The sequence below is a fragment of the Canis lupus genome, chromosome 1 (genome assembly GCF_048164855.1).
Source record: "Canis lupus baileyi chromosome 1, mCanLup2.hap1, whole genome shotgun sequence".
Lineage (NCBI taxonomy): Eukaryota > Metazoa > Chordata > Mammalia > Carnivora > Canidae > Canis > Canis lupus.
Window position 1 is genome coordinate 24,456,594 of NC_132838.1, and position 15,482 is coordinate 24,472,075.

The 15,482-nt window shown below is 48.8% G+C and overlaps 1 long non-coding RNA gene across 2 annotated transcripts; it reads right to left on the bottom strand.

Annotated features, from left to right (window-relative positions):
- Positions 1-2,575: 2,575 nt before the first annotated feature.
- On the bottom strand, positions 2,576-14,104 carry LOC140631734 (uncharacterized). 2 transcript variants are annotated; one of them, XR_012029271.1, is made up of 2 exons: positions 13,898-14,104; positions 2,576-3,879 (listed from the first exon to the last, which is right to left on the bottom strand). It is a non-coding gene; the product is annotated as an uncharacterized lncRNA (long non-coding RNA). The 2 variants fall into 2 exon arrangements; XR_012029266.1 differs by having other exon boundaries at positions 13,804-14,104.
- Positions 14,105-15,482: the final 1,378 nt, after the last annotated feature.

Sequence of the window (15,482 nt, forward strand, 5' to 3'; positions counted from 1 at the left end):
GAATAGAATAGAATTTCAAGTCTTCTCCTCTTAGAAGGAATAGTGCACGCAAAGGTATTGTGGCACAAAATAACGTCCACTATTAGAGACTGTGAAAAGTGATCAGCCTGAGTGAAGCATAAGGCAAAAGATGTAAAATAGGAGCTGATTCTGGCAAAGTGCTTGAGTGATGGATCCAGGAAGGCCTTATAAACCACATTAAGGAGCTAAAGTTTATCCTATTGGCAATGGGGAGACTTCAGAAGTTTAAGGACAAGAGGAAGCATTGCAAGTGACATCATCAAATCTGCTTTGAAAAAATAACCCAAACTGCAATGTGGCAGAAGAGAACAGCATCTATGAAATAAAGAATGCAGTGAAGTTCAAGCATGGAAATATGATCTTAAAGGTAGGGGCACCAGGGTGGCTCAGTTGGTTAAATGTCTGGCTCTTGGTCTTAGCTCGGGTCTTGATCTCAGTGTCATGAGCTTGGGCCCCCAGGTTGGGCTCCATGCTGGATATAAAGCTCACTTTAAAAAAAAAAAAAAAATGAGAGAAGAGGGTGCCTGGGTGGCTCAGTTGGTTAAGCATCTGATCTTTTGTGTTTTTTAAATATTTTATTTATTTATTCATGAGAGACACACAGAGAGAGAGAGAGAGAGAGAGGCAGAGACACAGGCAGAGGGAGAAGCAGGCTCCCTGCAGGGATCCCGATGTGGGACTCGATCCCGGGACCCTCGGGTCATGACCTGAGCAGAAGACAGATGCTCAACCACTGAGTCACCCGGGTGTACCAGCATCTGACTCTTGACTTCAGCTCAGGTCATGATCTCAGGGTTGTGAGATTGAGCCCCACATCAGGCTCCATGCTGGGTGTGGAGTCAGCTTAAGATTCTCTCTTTTCCTCTGCCCTTCCACCTCCTTCCTCTTAAAAAAAAAAAAAGACATGTTCTAGAGATATTTTATTTTATTTTGGGGGGGTACATTTTAGGAGTACAGTTGATAGACAGAGCCCAGGGAGGGAAGAAGTTAAAGACATTTCTGGGAATTCTAGCATGGATAAAATGTAAGTGGATAAAATATAATAGCATCCATCATGACTGAGGAGATAAAAATGTTTATTTAGGGCATATTGAATTTGATGTGTCTTTGGATCTAGGTGTACGTGTCCACTAAGCTGATGGAAAGATGGTTGTGAAGCCCAAAAGAAAGTAAGTACTAATAAGATAGATTTGGGAATTGTCAGTGTACAGATGATGGTAGAAGGCATGGCAGGAGGAGCAAGTGTCAGTACCCCGCCTGTATCTAACTCTTTGAAAATTCAGCCTTCAAAAGGACCTTAAGTCACGTAACAAAGAAAGTGAAATGCCCACTAGATCATTGGCGTTCATGGCCGGACCATACCACTGGTTTAGCGACCATACCAGGGATTCCCAGTCACCCAGCTGCTAGACTCAGCAGTGTCTACTTTCAGCCCCTGCTCTCTCCACTCTCCCCCTGGCAAGCTCATACAGTGGCGCATTACTTGACATGCTTCTCAGGCTCTGGAGCTTCCTGCTTCGTTTCCCAAATTCCAGCTAACACTTACTTCCAGTTGTAGAATCCCCAAGGAATGATCATCCCCAGTGAAAGCTCCAGTTATCAGATGGCCTAAGGAATCTGCATAGGTGTACTCTTTGGGGGCAGCGTTGACCTACTTGGACACCTTGAAGCTAAAGAAGAAAAATATCAAGAGCCAAAAGGTGGAAACAACCCACCTAATAAACATCCACCCACAAATGAATGGACAGACAAAATGTGCTATATCCATGCAATGGTTACAAAGCAAGGGAATTCTACTACATGCTCCAAAATGGGGACATTGCAGTTGCTACATTTGAGGACTTTGAGTGAAATAAAACAAACCAGTTACAAAAGACAAATACTGCATGATTTCACTTCTATGTAGAAGCACCTAGAGTAGTCAGATTGACTGAAACAACAAACAGAACAGTGGCTGCCCAGAGCCAAAAGAAGACAAATAGGTAGTAGTCAGTGGTACCAGAGTTTCTGTTTAGGAAGATGAGAAATGGATAGTGGTGATGACCACACAACAATGTGAGCACTGAATCATACACTTAAAAGTGGTTAAAACGGTAAATTTCGTGTTATATATATTTTATCACAATAAAAAGTAAGCCAACCAAACAAACATAACCGACCTAAGAATAGTTGGTTGTTTTCTATTCACAACATGGAATACAGCACAGCAGTGAAAAAGAGCTAATGCTATACACCGACTCACATACACAGGGTGAGGGACAAGGGGCCAGATACAAAAGTGCACGTTTGGTACCATGTCATTTGTGAGAAATTCGAGAACAGGCAACACGGATATGTGAAGTCAGAACTGGACGCCGCAGAGGGAGTCGAGCGAGAAGTCTTCTGAGGGTTGAAATGCCCCATATCAGGATCTGACTGGTGGCTACATGGGTGTGCTCACAGGAACACCTAAGATTTATGCACTCTACTCTACGTAACTTATGTCTCAATATTCTAGAAAATTAAGAAGAGTGCCCTTGACAAAAATTGTTTCAATGTTTCCAGGTGCAGCATGTGAATATGAGTTCTGATTGAAGAGGGAAAAAGAGGAAGAATTTGGGGCGAGGGAGAGGTAGTACAAGGACATGCCCCTTAGGCTTCAGGAGGAAGAGCCAAAACCTTGCCATCATGGTAGTAATGCGGAGACGTTGGGAGAAAGCGCAGCAAAGGAGGTCGGGGGTTACCATTTCACTTCCAAGTTCAGTTCAGTCAAGTCCAGTTCATACAGACCCACTGAGCACTCAGTACCAAACACGAAGCAACGTTGTAGGGAAGTATCTCAAAGTAGGCCAACTGCCTGGAAATTGTGTAAGTTGTTTGTTTACAGTGAAGATTCTCGAGCCCCACCCCAGATCCACTGACTCAGAAACTCAGGGGGTTGGGCTCAAGAATCTCTTCAGCATCACCCCAGGTGACCCTGAGGAGATGAATAATATATTCTGTGCTCCGCACTAACCTCTCTGCCCTCCAGGGGGGCGGGGGCTGGAAATGAGACAAACAGATCATTCCTACACGCTGTGGCAACGACAATGATTAAGATACACAGAGAGACTGCTAGGGGAGCCTGGGAGGAATATCTGAGGGTGAAAGGAAGAGGAGGTCAAATCAGGTGAGCCAAGACCTGCCCTGAATGGAAAAGGCAGTGGAGCAGTTAGCAGAGCAAACGGGGGTGAAGAAGGCACAAAGCTGAGTGGTTTGCAAAGTGTGGCTTCCAGACAGCACAACTGGCATGACCTGGGAGCTCGTTAAGAATGCGAATTCGGAAACCCCATCGCAGACTGGCTGAGTCAGCACCTGCAGGGGTGGACCCAGCACCCGGTGTTTCCAAACCCTCGGAGGAGTCCGATGCCCATTTCCCGAGGAGCCTGGGAGCCGCTGGCAGGTGGCTTCCAGGCCTGCAGGCTCCGCAGCTGCTGGGTGGCCGGAAGTCACTGCTGAGTCTCTTCGGGCCTCAGCTTCTCTGCCTCATGCTCATCGCACATAAGTGCGTGGAGGGTAAGAAGCGCTTATGTTCGGTGGCGGTGGCGGTGGTGGTGGCGGTGTGGGCACAGGGATGGGCAGGAACGGGGGGCGGCTTCGTGGGGAGCTGGGACCCGAGCCTCAGCACGACGCGGGGTGTGACAAGGGGTCAGCGGAGGACAGATGACGCCAGTTCATGTTTAAAAAAGAACAACACGCTGGGGCCTTTTGCTTCCAAAAAGATGGGCTACATGTACTTTGTCCTGTTCCTCCCACTAAGTGCGACGAAAACTGCGGATATTAGAGGTAAGAAGAGTGTGACACGCGGAGAGGAGAAGGCAGGCATCAAGGAACTCAGACCTGTGGGATGAGACACAGTAATGAGTTCATGGGATTTCTTTTGTTTCCTTCGGCCTCACCCCACCCCTCCGGACTGGAGGTAGATGTACCTGGCAGCCCAGAACCACCTGCACAGGTGATAAAGGCCCACGGAAGCCCAGGGCCGGGAGGCGCAGCCGGGGAGGACACCCTCTAGGTGACACCTGCTCCCCTGGGGCCAAGCTGCACAGAGCACATTGGGCCCTGAGTCGGGGGGAGGGGGGCCGGTCCCCGTCTCGGGCTGCATGGAGACGCCCCACATCCTCCACCAAGGAGCTGCTGGGAGCCTGAGACCACAGGCCCCGGGAAAGAACCCAAGCGTCTCCGTGGAGTCAGGGGATACCACGTGGGGGGACTCCCAGCCCGGCCAGCACCAAGGAGGAGCACCCAGCTTCGTCGGCCAGGGCACACCCCCCCGCCGCAGGGGGTGATATTGTTCCCTGACTTTGCAAGAGGCCTGGTCGGGGAAGAGGTGGCCAAGCGACAGGGGCTCCCATGCTGCTCCTCAAGACCGCACGGACACCTATAGTGACCCCAAGATTTAATCACCTTAAAAGGTTCAAAGGAGATCTGGACCCGATCCTACAGCAATGGGGAGCTGTGGATTTTAAGCGAGAAGCGACAGGTGACACCTGCTGCATAATCAGCCACTTCTGAGCGCAGCTTCCCGAGGGGCTCGGGGCATGACGGCCTCCAAATACCCCGGAAGTTACCTGGGGGGAGCCCGGTAACCCACGGTGTAGACGGCCCGCCCCGCAGAAAGGACCTTCCCCTCAGCACACCAGAGCTGTGACTCGCCTCCCGAGGGGAGCAACAGCCCCCGTGGAGGTCCCTGGGCGGCCGGGGTGAGGGGCCTAAGGCCTGCGGGAAGCCTGCGGGCAGCGGGGGCTGGAGGAGGCCCTTCCCCACCGACAGGCCCCGTGGCCACCTGAGCAGCTCTGGTTTCCAAAATGAAATGCAGATTGTTCATAACCAGGAAGGTGGGTTGCGTATAATCCTGGAGCAGTGTTTTCTTTCATTTTTAGAAACCATTGCCCTTCGATAATAATAGCAATAATAATAATAAGCTTACATTTATGGAATAATTACCCATGTCCTAGGGACTATTCTAAGTAGTTACACATGTATCAGCTCACTTAATCCCCAGCTGGGATAACTAAAAGCACAGTTGCCAGAAAGATGTTGTACCCTGAATTACAGGTTCCTGACGACAGTCTCCCCGTGACAGTTGATCCTTAAATCAGGAAAAAGAAAGCTATTCATTGACTGGCCCCAAATGCTGTATTTGCATCTGTCTCCCTTAACCCTCACAACAACCAACCAGATAAACACGTATTTCTCCCTTTGGCTGACAATCAGTAACTAAAAAGAGATGCTAGGGTTCGAGACACCGATAGAAGAGGATCCTGAACTCACATCCTCCCATGAACACGCCGAATCTATAGCCACATTTTTTTCCTCTGGGGGGAAAAAAAAGCCTAAAAACTGGTTGAATGACTCCTATGCAACAGACAAATGAGAGAAGGCCCATATCCAGCCAGGGAGCACAGACTGGGTGGTACACAATCTTGCCATAAACTTCACCCCCAGCGCAGTAACCCACAGTCAGGAGGGAACACAAACACAGAACTCCTCCTTGAGGAGTGAAGGATTTGAATCCCACGTTGTGCACCCTCAGTTCTTAAGACCTGCATCTAGGACATGAGGCCCCAAAGATAGCTTTGAAATGCAACAGGGCTCATGTCCACAAGATCCCTAAGCTATAAGAGTCTGAGAAAAGGCTCTTAACTGGCTCATGCACTCGGACTCACCCACCCCCAGGCCCAGCGTGGAAGGGGCACCCAGACTTTGTGTGGGAGAGGCTCATTTGCTTGACTTGGGGCATCACCCTGAGAGACAGGCATGAGGTAAAAGGAGATGTAATCAATTAAAGATGGCCACCAATTATTTGCTGCTCCTCCCATTTATGAAATGGGAACTATTTCCCTTTCTCTTGAAGCTGGGCTGACCCCATGACTTACTCTAACCAATAAAAGGTGATCAAAGTTACACAGGGCCAGACCCAGGTTAAGGTCTTGTCCTGATGGCTTCTCTCTTTGCATTCTGGGAAGACATCAGCCATGCTCTAAGGAAGTCCAAGCTATCCTGCTGGAGGTAAGGATCCCATGGAGAGGTCCTGGGGATGAGACATTAGGGAGAAAAAGAGAAAGAAGGAGAGAGAAAAAGAGGGAAACTGAGTCATGTAGAGGAGTATTCCAGCTGGCAATCAGCACGCAGGCCCCAGGTATGTAAGAGGGACTTTCTTTCCCCCCTCCTTCTCTTTTTCGTTCAATGACCCTCTTCACCCATTTCTCCAAACCCCAACCCCTCACTTCTGGCAACTGCTAACCTGTTCTCTGTATCCCATTTACAATTGCATCAAAAATAACAAAATACCTAGGAGTAAATTGAGCCAAGGAAGTGAAAAACATGTATGTGGAAAGACCACAATAACAATAATGGAGGAAATTGAAGAAGATACAAATAAATGGGAAGATTTTCTGTGCTGGAAGAATCAATATCATCAAAATGGTCATAGGACCCAGAGAAATCTACAGATTTAGTGCAGTCCCTGTGAAAATTCCAATGGCATTTAATAAAAAAAATAGAACAAAGTTTGTATGGAACCAACAAAATATTCTGAATAGCCAAAGAAATCTTAAGAAAGAAAAACAAAACTGGAGGGGTCACGCTTCCTGATTCCAAAGTATGTTACAAAGCCATAGTAACTAAAACCATATGATATTGAGGGGTGTCTGGGTGGCCCAGTCAACTGGGCAGCTGACTATTCCAGCTCAGGTCATGATCTCAGGGTTCGGGATCAAGCCCTACGTCAGGCTCCATGCTCAGCAGGGAGCCTGCTTGAGGATTCTCTCTCTCTCCTGTCCCTAAACACCTCCCCCAACTCACACACATGCACTCTCTCTCTCTCTCTCTCTCTCTAAAATAAATAAATCTTTTAAAAAAATTATATGGTATTGGCATAAAAACAGATAAACGGATCAATGGATTAGAATGCAGAGCCCAGAGATGAACTCATGCCTATATGGCCAATTAGCTTATGACAAAGGAGCCATGGATACACAGTGGGGCAGGGACAATCTCTTCAATAAATAGTGTCGGGAAAACTGGAGAGCCACGCAAAAAAGAATAAAACTTGGCCACTATCTTCCACAGGACAGAAAAATCAACTTGCAATGGATCCAAGACTAGAGCATAAGAGCTGAAGCCATGCAACCCCTAGAAGAGAACAGAGGCAGTAATTTCCTAGGCAGAGGCCTTGGGAATGATTTTTTTAGACCTGACACCAGAAACAAAAAGAACAGAAGTCGAACCAAGTAAGTGGCCCAGCATCAGACTCCAGAGCGCCTGCATCGCAGAGGAACCCAGCCACAAACTGCAGAGGCCGCCGCAAGCTTGCAGCGGCCGGTGCCCCCCTGCCCGCAGCCCGGGAGGCACCTCGGGGGCCCGCAAAACTAAACTCGGGAGAAATAATGAATCACCTTGAAGGCACTAGATTCGGGGGTGAGTTGTTACACAGAATTATTCACGAGGATGGGATCCACAAATTCCTTCTCGTGTCTTCGGGGTCACACAGGGGCTCGCCCCAGCCGGAGCGGTGACCGTCAGCTACTCGAAGAGGTCGGGCAGAGGAGGGACGGCTCCCAGCACGTGAGGACGGCTGCTCCCCGCAGACTGTAGGGGTTTAGCCCAGGGCCAAAGGGCACTGCGGTCGGTCCTGCCCGCGCGTGCGACCCCGCCGGCCGCCGAGATGAGGGGAGGCCTTGGCCGCTCAGCCAGCGGAGCGAACTGGCCCGTGATGGCTTTGGCTGGTCGGTCAGGATGCGTCGCAGAGGGAGGGAACTGCTGGGCTGCCGTGCTGTGGAGTCGACACCCAACCATCCTCAACCTTGTGTTCCCTAAGGACCTCAGGGGCCTGGCCTCCTAGGCCCGCACGACTGCGGGTGACAGGGGGTGACACAGGGAAAGGCACATGACTCAAGGTCCACCTTGGTGCTCCTGCCCTGTAGAATTGTTCTCAATACCTCCGACCCCTGGATTTAGATCTTTGGTCTGCTGTGACCTGTGCCCGGTGTGTGTTTTCCCGGTTTCTAGGCTTTTGCAGCCCATTTCTAATCCCGTCTAGCTGTCATTCCAGGTTTAACAAGAATAGTCAGGCCTCCAGTTCAGACCTGCCTGGGGATGATTCTTTGTTCCGGCTTATCCTACCCATGTCCCTGCACTGGTCAGTCATCCATTAGACACACTCTGAGCACCTCCTAAGTGCACCAAAGGTGAAGAAAAGCATCAGACCTGACTCCTAACCAGACACCAAGAGCTCGCAGATTGGAAGAATCCTGTATTCCATCTCCCCCAAAAGAGTTGGGGTTCCCCTTAATAGATGCTTTGGTGACTATAAGGTGATATCCCATACACGGACATCCACCCACCTTGCAGGGACTCGGAAAACCACAAAATAAACCTGACACTAAAACTATTCTGCATAGAAGTCAATCATTTTTTGAGAATTCATGAGATCCTTCAGGATCTTCCAGGGCCTCTGGAATATCATTCTGAGTATCCGTTACCATTCTGCTGGCAAAGCAGAGAAATGCCAATTAGCAGCTATCGCCTATTGACAGAGAGGCAGTGAAGCCGGCTCTCCCTCGGCGGGGAAGAAAGACATCAGCAAAACAGGGGCAATAAGCAGAAATCAGAAAGTAGGAGAGAAAGCACACTCTTTTTTTTTTTTTTTTTTTTTTTACCAAGGCAAACTTTGAACTTTCCGGTGCCCAACTTTGGAAGAGGCAGAGATAAAGAGCGGTTGGTGTCTCCAATAAGCGCGGCGCCCTTACTAGACCCTTGTTTCAGAATCAGACTGGGACAGAGCCGGGGGAGGGCGCCCCTACTTTCTTCTTTGGGAACAAAGGCTTCTGGTTGTTTGGAAAAGATGAAATCTTTCTCACATCCTAAAAGGAGCTGGGGAAGGTAATTATTGAAAGGAGATTTACACTTCAATGTTAGAAATAAAGAAGCCACTCCAAAGAGGGCTTTACGGATTACAATGCGACCAGAACCATCGCGGGGACTTGTTAATGGCACCCAGCTGAGTTCTGGAAATATGTTTCAGAGAAATGTCCAAAAACCAGAGTGAAGAATTAGTCTTCCCACAGAATTATTTAAGGCCTGTAATTTCTTGAGAAAGGAATTACTGGCTCAAGACTTTGCAAGGCTGCGGTAATTAAACTAACAAATTATGAGTACATTTATCTGGATAAAAGATATTCATCACCGCGAGGGTGTGACCGCCACATCCCACAGGCTCAGCGTCCCTAATTCTCCCCGTCAGGCACCTATTTGCTCTGCGCTGTGGGAAAAGTTTTCTTAGAAAGGAAGGATTTCACCTGCAACGCCCCTCACTCAGGTCCTGTGAATGACAAGCCCTGAATGACAGCCACACACAAGGCTTCGGGTTGCAGGGGACAAGGGACGAGGGAGGGCAATCCCATCCATTTTAATGCCTGCAGCAGGAGGAAATTAAATCTCTGCTATGCAAAGCTCTGTGGCCAGCATAAGATATGAAAAGAGACATCTAAGTGTGGTTATAAACGAGAAAGGTCAAAGACTTATTTTTCTTCTTCACCTTTATGCAATTTATTGGGAAACTGGCATATCATTACTCAAGAAGATGGAAATGAGACCATTACAGTTGCTTTTACTTTGCTTGCTGAGTCAAACTCTGCATTTCAGAGCAGTTCCTCATGGCAGCGGGGAGCGCATTTTCGCTGCCGGGTTTACCCAGGGGTGGGAGTCAAAATGATGAAGTCTGGTCACCCTGTCTACATTGCTGGTTAATGATCTGCACGGTATTCAGTGATGTCCACCTCATCCTCGACAGGCTCACTTTGCTGCTCCACCATTCCGACCCCTAAAAGAATATGAAATAAGTACTTCTACTTAATGGCTGACCCAGAGTATTGAACAGCTTCCTTTTAGGTGCAAGCTCTGTCGCTGGTTCCCTGACTCATGCAGGGGTTTTGTGGGGCGGGCTTGATCTTTTATTTTCGGAAATAAGAATGGGGAACAGAACGCAGTGCTCAGAATTGCGATGAATAGCATTTGCTCACTCGGGCCTGATCTTAACTCTGGGCTTCGACTAGGACGTCTGGTTCCTCGGCCTTCACTCTGGGCCCGGAAACTGCAGCCCTTCCCTGCCGCGGCCGGACAGGTGCCACAGCACAGACACCCCTCGGCTGGTTGGCTGGTTGGCTGGTTGGTTAGCAGGTTGGTGTTAGGGGCTGAATTGTGTCCTCCCAGAAATGCATATGTTAACGTCCTAATCCCTGGAACCTCAGAATGCAACTGTACTTGTCAATAGAGTCCTTAGAAAGGCCACTGGGGGCAGGAACCCGAGTGAGCACAGACACTGCCAAGGCCGCGTGAGCGTGGCAGACGCCAGCCCGCCGCAAGCCCCAGGGCGAGGCCCACCGGCACCAGCCCTGCCGATCCCTTGATCCTGGATTTCCAGCCTCTCGAACTGTGAGGAAACAAACCGCTTAAGCCGCCCAGTCCATGGGACTTTGTCACGAAGCCCAAGCAAAGTAACAGAGTTGCTGGGTTCAGCCTCCATGGGCCTGGAGGAGCTGCCGTCCGAGGAATGCGAGCCAAGTGAGGAGGTGATCGCCGAAGGGCGGGGGGACTGACCCACGTGGACCAGAGAGGACCAGCACTGGGGGTGACATTCCAATGTCGAAGAAACCTGGATCAGAAGTGTCTTTTGCACCTTCTCTGCCGGCACCTGCGGGGCCGCTGGAGGGGTTCCTAGGAGAGTCAGCGGGGTTGAGACGTGTTCCCCGGCTGGATCCCTTAAATGAGCACCTGAAACCATACACAAGCGCAAAAGGATCGAAGAAAGAACTCCAGGTGACTTTGTTAACTGGTTGTTTTAAAACCTTACAGGACTATGGGCAATCCGGGGGGCTCAGCGGTTGAGCGCCTTCCTTCGGCCCAGGTCATGACCCTCGGGGTCCTGGGATCGAGTCCCACGTTGGGCTCCCTGCATGGAGCCTGCTTCTCCCTCTGCTTGTGTCCCTGCCTCTCTCTGTGTCTCTCATGAATAAATAAAATCTTAAAAAAAATACTTACAGGACTCATCAATTTACACAGTGACATGGTAATCAAAACATTCTAAGGAAAGCTTGGGCTAAATCAATCAATGTATAGTGTACAGAACGAGGGAGGCGAAACAGAGTCATATGCCTCAAAAATATTTTGCTCCACTCAGTTCCAGGGGCCTATTTCAGCCAGTTCCTGAAAAACTAGAGAATGGCCAAGGGTTTGGAAGCAGTTTTTGGAAATGGGTGTTTAGTCTCAAAGTGGGATGTTTCAAAAGGATACAAGACAGCTGCCTTTACCACTTGAAAAGGCAATCTTGTGGTTGTGGGATTAGACTACTGCTATGATACCCCAGGGAGAAACCAAGAGCAAAAAGGAAGATTGTACTTAGAGGCACTTCAAGAACTTTTAACAGTAATGTCCAATAATCCTGGGGTTAATTAGTTTTAAGTATGAGTGGTAAGGTAGTTTTGAAGTTAAAAAGCAAACATTCAATAAAGAAATATTTATCAGGGCAGCCTGGGTGGCTCAGCGGTTTAGCGCTGCCTTCAGCCCAGGGCATGATTGTGGAGACCCGGGATCGAGTCCTACATCAGGCTCCCTGCAGGGAGCCTGCTTCTCCCTCTGCCTGTGTCTCTGCCTCTCTCTGTGTCTCTCATGAATAAATAAATAAACTTAAAAAAAATATTCATCAAGTATCTACCACAAGCAGAGTTCTGGGCTGACATATATGGGGGACTTCTGTGGGTTTTGTCTGCCCACCATCTCCATTTTGGGAGAATTGCTCCTCCAAATTTCCGCTGGCCATCCTGAAGCCGTCAGATGCCAGTGCCCTAGCTATAGTCACAAGGTTGGGCCTGCGACCCTGGCTCAGGCAGTCATAGCCCCTCAACCCCACAGCAAAAGCAAATGGCCAAGAGTGAATGATCCAAACAGGTCCACTTGTGCCCTTCCCTAAATTTGTTTGTAGATGTGAACAGACACACACAGGTGTGTGCACATGTGCACATGCATACACAGGTACCTCTTCCTGAGAGGTTTTCTAAGTTGGGAAGATGTGAAACGGTAGCTTTAAGTAGCCACTCTCCTACCAGGGGAGAAAAAGACAGTCTAACAATATAGTTTAAGTTCCTAAATCCCACCGATGATTCCCAACACAAAACATACACACACACACACACACTGGTTCTTTTTTTTTTTTTTTCTTTTGTGCTATATCGAACTGGATTCTCTAACTTTTAGCAGGAAGAGTACTGACTAAAAAAAGTTGGTATTTGTTGAATGAGTAGGCTACTTTGGAAGAAACTGAGTAGAAGACGTGGTCCCTACATCAAAGATCTACAAAATGACACAAGGGGCGCCTGGGTGGCTCAGTCTGCTAAGTGTCCAATTCTTGATTTCAGCTCAGGTCATGATCTCAGGGTTGTGGAGTTCAGCCCCACGTCAGGCTCCACCTTGGGCATGGAGCCTGCTTGGGATCCTCTCCCCTCCCCCAGCTCACACTCCCTAAATAAATAAGTAAATAAATAAAATCTTTAAAAGAGATTAATTCATTAAATAAAATAAAATGACACAGTAGATCCTTTTAAATTGAATAGACAAGTGGACAAATAGATGGGCAGTTAGAGTGGCAGACAGCAGGTACACTAAGGTGTAATAAGAGCCCAGAGAAAAGAGGCCTCCATCAGCTGCTGCTGTTAGGGATGGTTACAAGAAGAGGCAGGAGTTGGAGGTCCTTAAGGATACAGAGGAGGTGGAGAGGCCAGAGGTGGAGTTGGGGAAAGGAGGATATTCACCTCAGGCAGGAAGAACAGGTACGAGCAAAGGTCCGAGAAAGGCCCGGAGCATTTGCCTCTTGGAGAATACACCAGGCTACTCTGGATTCGAGGATTCAGAAGATAAATGGGAGACAATATTGGAAAGGTAAGCTGAAGCAGACACTAGAATTCATCAAACACTACAATACGGTGTTTCAAGCCACTGAAAATTCGTAAAGAGGGAGTCGCGTGATGAAAGCAAAGCAGGAAGATGATAAAAGTGAGTCATATGAAACCGGAAACTGGGGAGACAAGATGACCCAGTCCAAGGAAAAGATCCTGAAGCCTCTGAGGGTGGTAATGACGGCCCGAGCCAGAGGCCTTAGCACAGGAATAAAGACAACCTGAGCCGGAACTCTGTCCTCTCGAGGCCTTTCAAAGCCACATGGCTTTTGATGACACACACACACACACACACAAAAATCCCACAGGACATACAAGGTGAAGTTGTTTTACCTCCTTCTGCCCAAGAACAGATTGATTTTGCTTATCCGGTTGCTGGAGTTCTCCTGCCACCAGCGGCGCGTAGCTTCCCCTCAACTGACACGGACTCCCAAACACATTAACATTTTTGATCAGGAAAGGTCTATAGAGCATATTTGGCCCCATTATTATGGATTTCATGCTCTTCTTTTGAGCAAAAACCCAGTAACCTTCCTTAAGACTGAGCGAAAAGAACTTAAATATCACTTTGGAATTACCATCCGAGAATGACACGTGAATAACCACTGTCAGCCAAAATCCAGGGAAAATTCTATTTGGACACCACTCCAGGGCTGGGGAGCTAATTGAGAAGGAAGTGCTTCTGCGTCCAAACCATTCAACGAGAAAACATTTGCTGAAAGCTTATAGTGAGTTTCACTAAAACGCTATGAAACACTTAGAGAGTAGACGATAGCTTCCAAACCTACTCATACATTTACCCCGATCTTACCTTTGCAACAATACAGCCAGGGAGAGCGAGCTGATGGTATTATTTCCGTGCTTAAGTGAAGAAAATGTGGCACCTGAGGAATAAAAGGACTCACCCGAGACTTTCGGCAGGTAGTGTTGAACCCGGGCCTGGAGTCTGAGTGCTTTGACTCTAGCCACGCAGCATGCAGGCAGGGAGGTTAGGGCTCACCCTGGCACCCACAGCAGGGCCGGGATGCATCCTCTGGGTACAGAGAATGAAAACATAATGGTGGGCTAGACAAAGTCCAGCTCTAGCTCTGCCACAAACTGGCTGGGTGACCTGAGCAAGTCACTTCCCCTTTCTGGATGCTAGTTCCTCATTGGGAAGAGTTGACAACAAGTAGAGTGTATAATAGCCTGAGAACAGAACTGGGCACAGAGCCCAAGAAGCTCACATTGCAAGTCTACTGGAGGAGCAGGGGCTGGTGGGACTAGGGCCCTGGAGAGCCACAGCCGTGTTCACCCTCAAACCACCAGGGAGCCCCGTGCACAGTAACTTACCTTGAAGAGAGAGTAGAGTGCTGGGGGAAGGGTGAGAGGGAAGTGCTGATTTACAGCATCACACAGTGTCCATCTCGGAGCCAGTCTCCAAGCCAAGCCCAGCATCCACCAACTCAGGCCCGAGTCTATGGAGAAGATATTAAATATTTACGACAAGGAAGAAGAGGGGGAGAGAGAAAGAAGGGAGAGGAGGTAGCTTGAGTCAAAACCAGAAGTGCTCATTCAAATCTCTGCAGACAGGGAGTATGGTATGTGATGTTAGGCCACTCACCTCCACTTCCTCGCTGTAAAATGGGAGGTCTACACTAGCTTCTGGGATTGCTGTAGGATCAAATACAGGGATGCATAAATCACTTGGCAAAAGGTCTGGTATGTGACTCTTTTGCTGTTATTAGTATGGCATCACTATTTGGGTGCCTGGTGACAAAGTATGGCACAAGCGGTTGCTATTTGGGGTTTCTGGAAGGTAGGGCTTACTTTGACCTAGCCACTATTCCTTTTTCTCATTGCAGAACCTCTCTTTCCTATGGGAAACCCATTCTGGTGGTTGTACAGGACCAGTTCAACCACCTTAGCCATAGGGAAGGCATATGACAAAGTGTGGTCAGGCACAGCTTCCAGTGACCCCGGCCACCATGATTGGTTCTGGAATGGTCGGTGACCACAGAAAATTCAATCTAATCCCCTCCAAGAGACCTGATATGTGGATTCCCAGAGAAAGAGAGAGAAGGTCTTGCTTCCTCTTGGGTTGGAGCAGCTCCAGGAGAAAGGGTTTGTGAGAAAGAGCCAAGGAAAGTTCAAGCAGAGCCAAGAGAAGGAGAAGCCAATCTTGATGATTCTCAATGTCCAGCTACATGGGAATCTGGCTCCACTCTTTGGACTTTCCAGTCAGATGAGCCAATAAATTCCCCACCGGGCCCAAAGCAGGTAACGTTGGTTGTGTCAGTTATAACCAGGAGTCCTACCTAACTCAGATTGTTGCCAGGTAGGCCGCGCCCAGAACCCACCTGGCAGCCTAAGCGCCGAGATAGATCCTCCTCTTCCAACCGGAACAGAAGTCAAGGAGAACTCAGCACCCCGGGTGCCTTCTGGTAAGTCCGTGACATATGTCACCCCGACCAACAGAAGCAGGAGAGGAGCATGCCCGCAGAGGCTAGA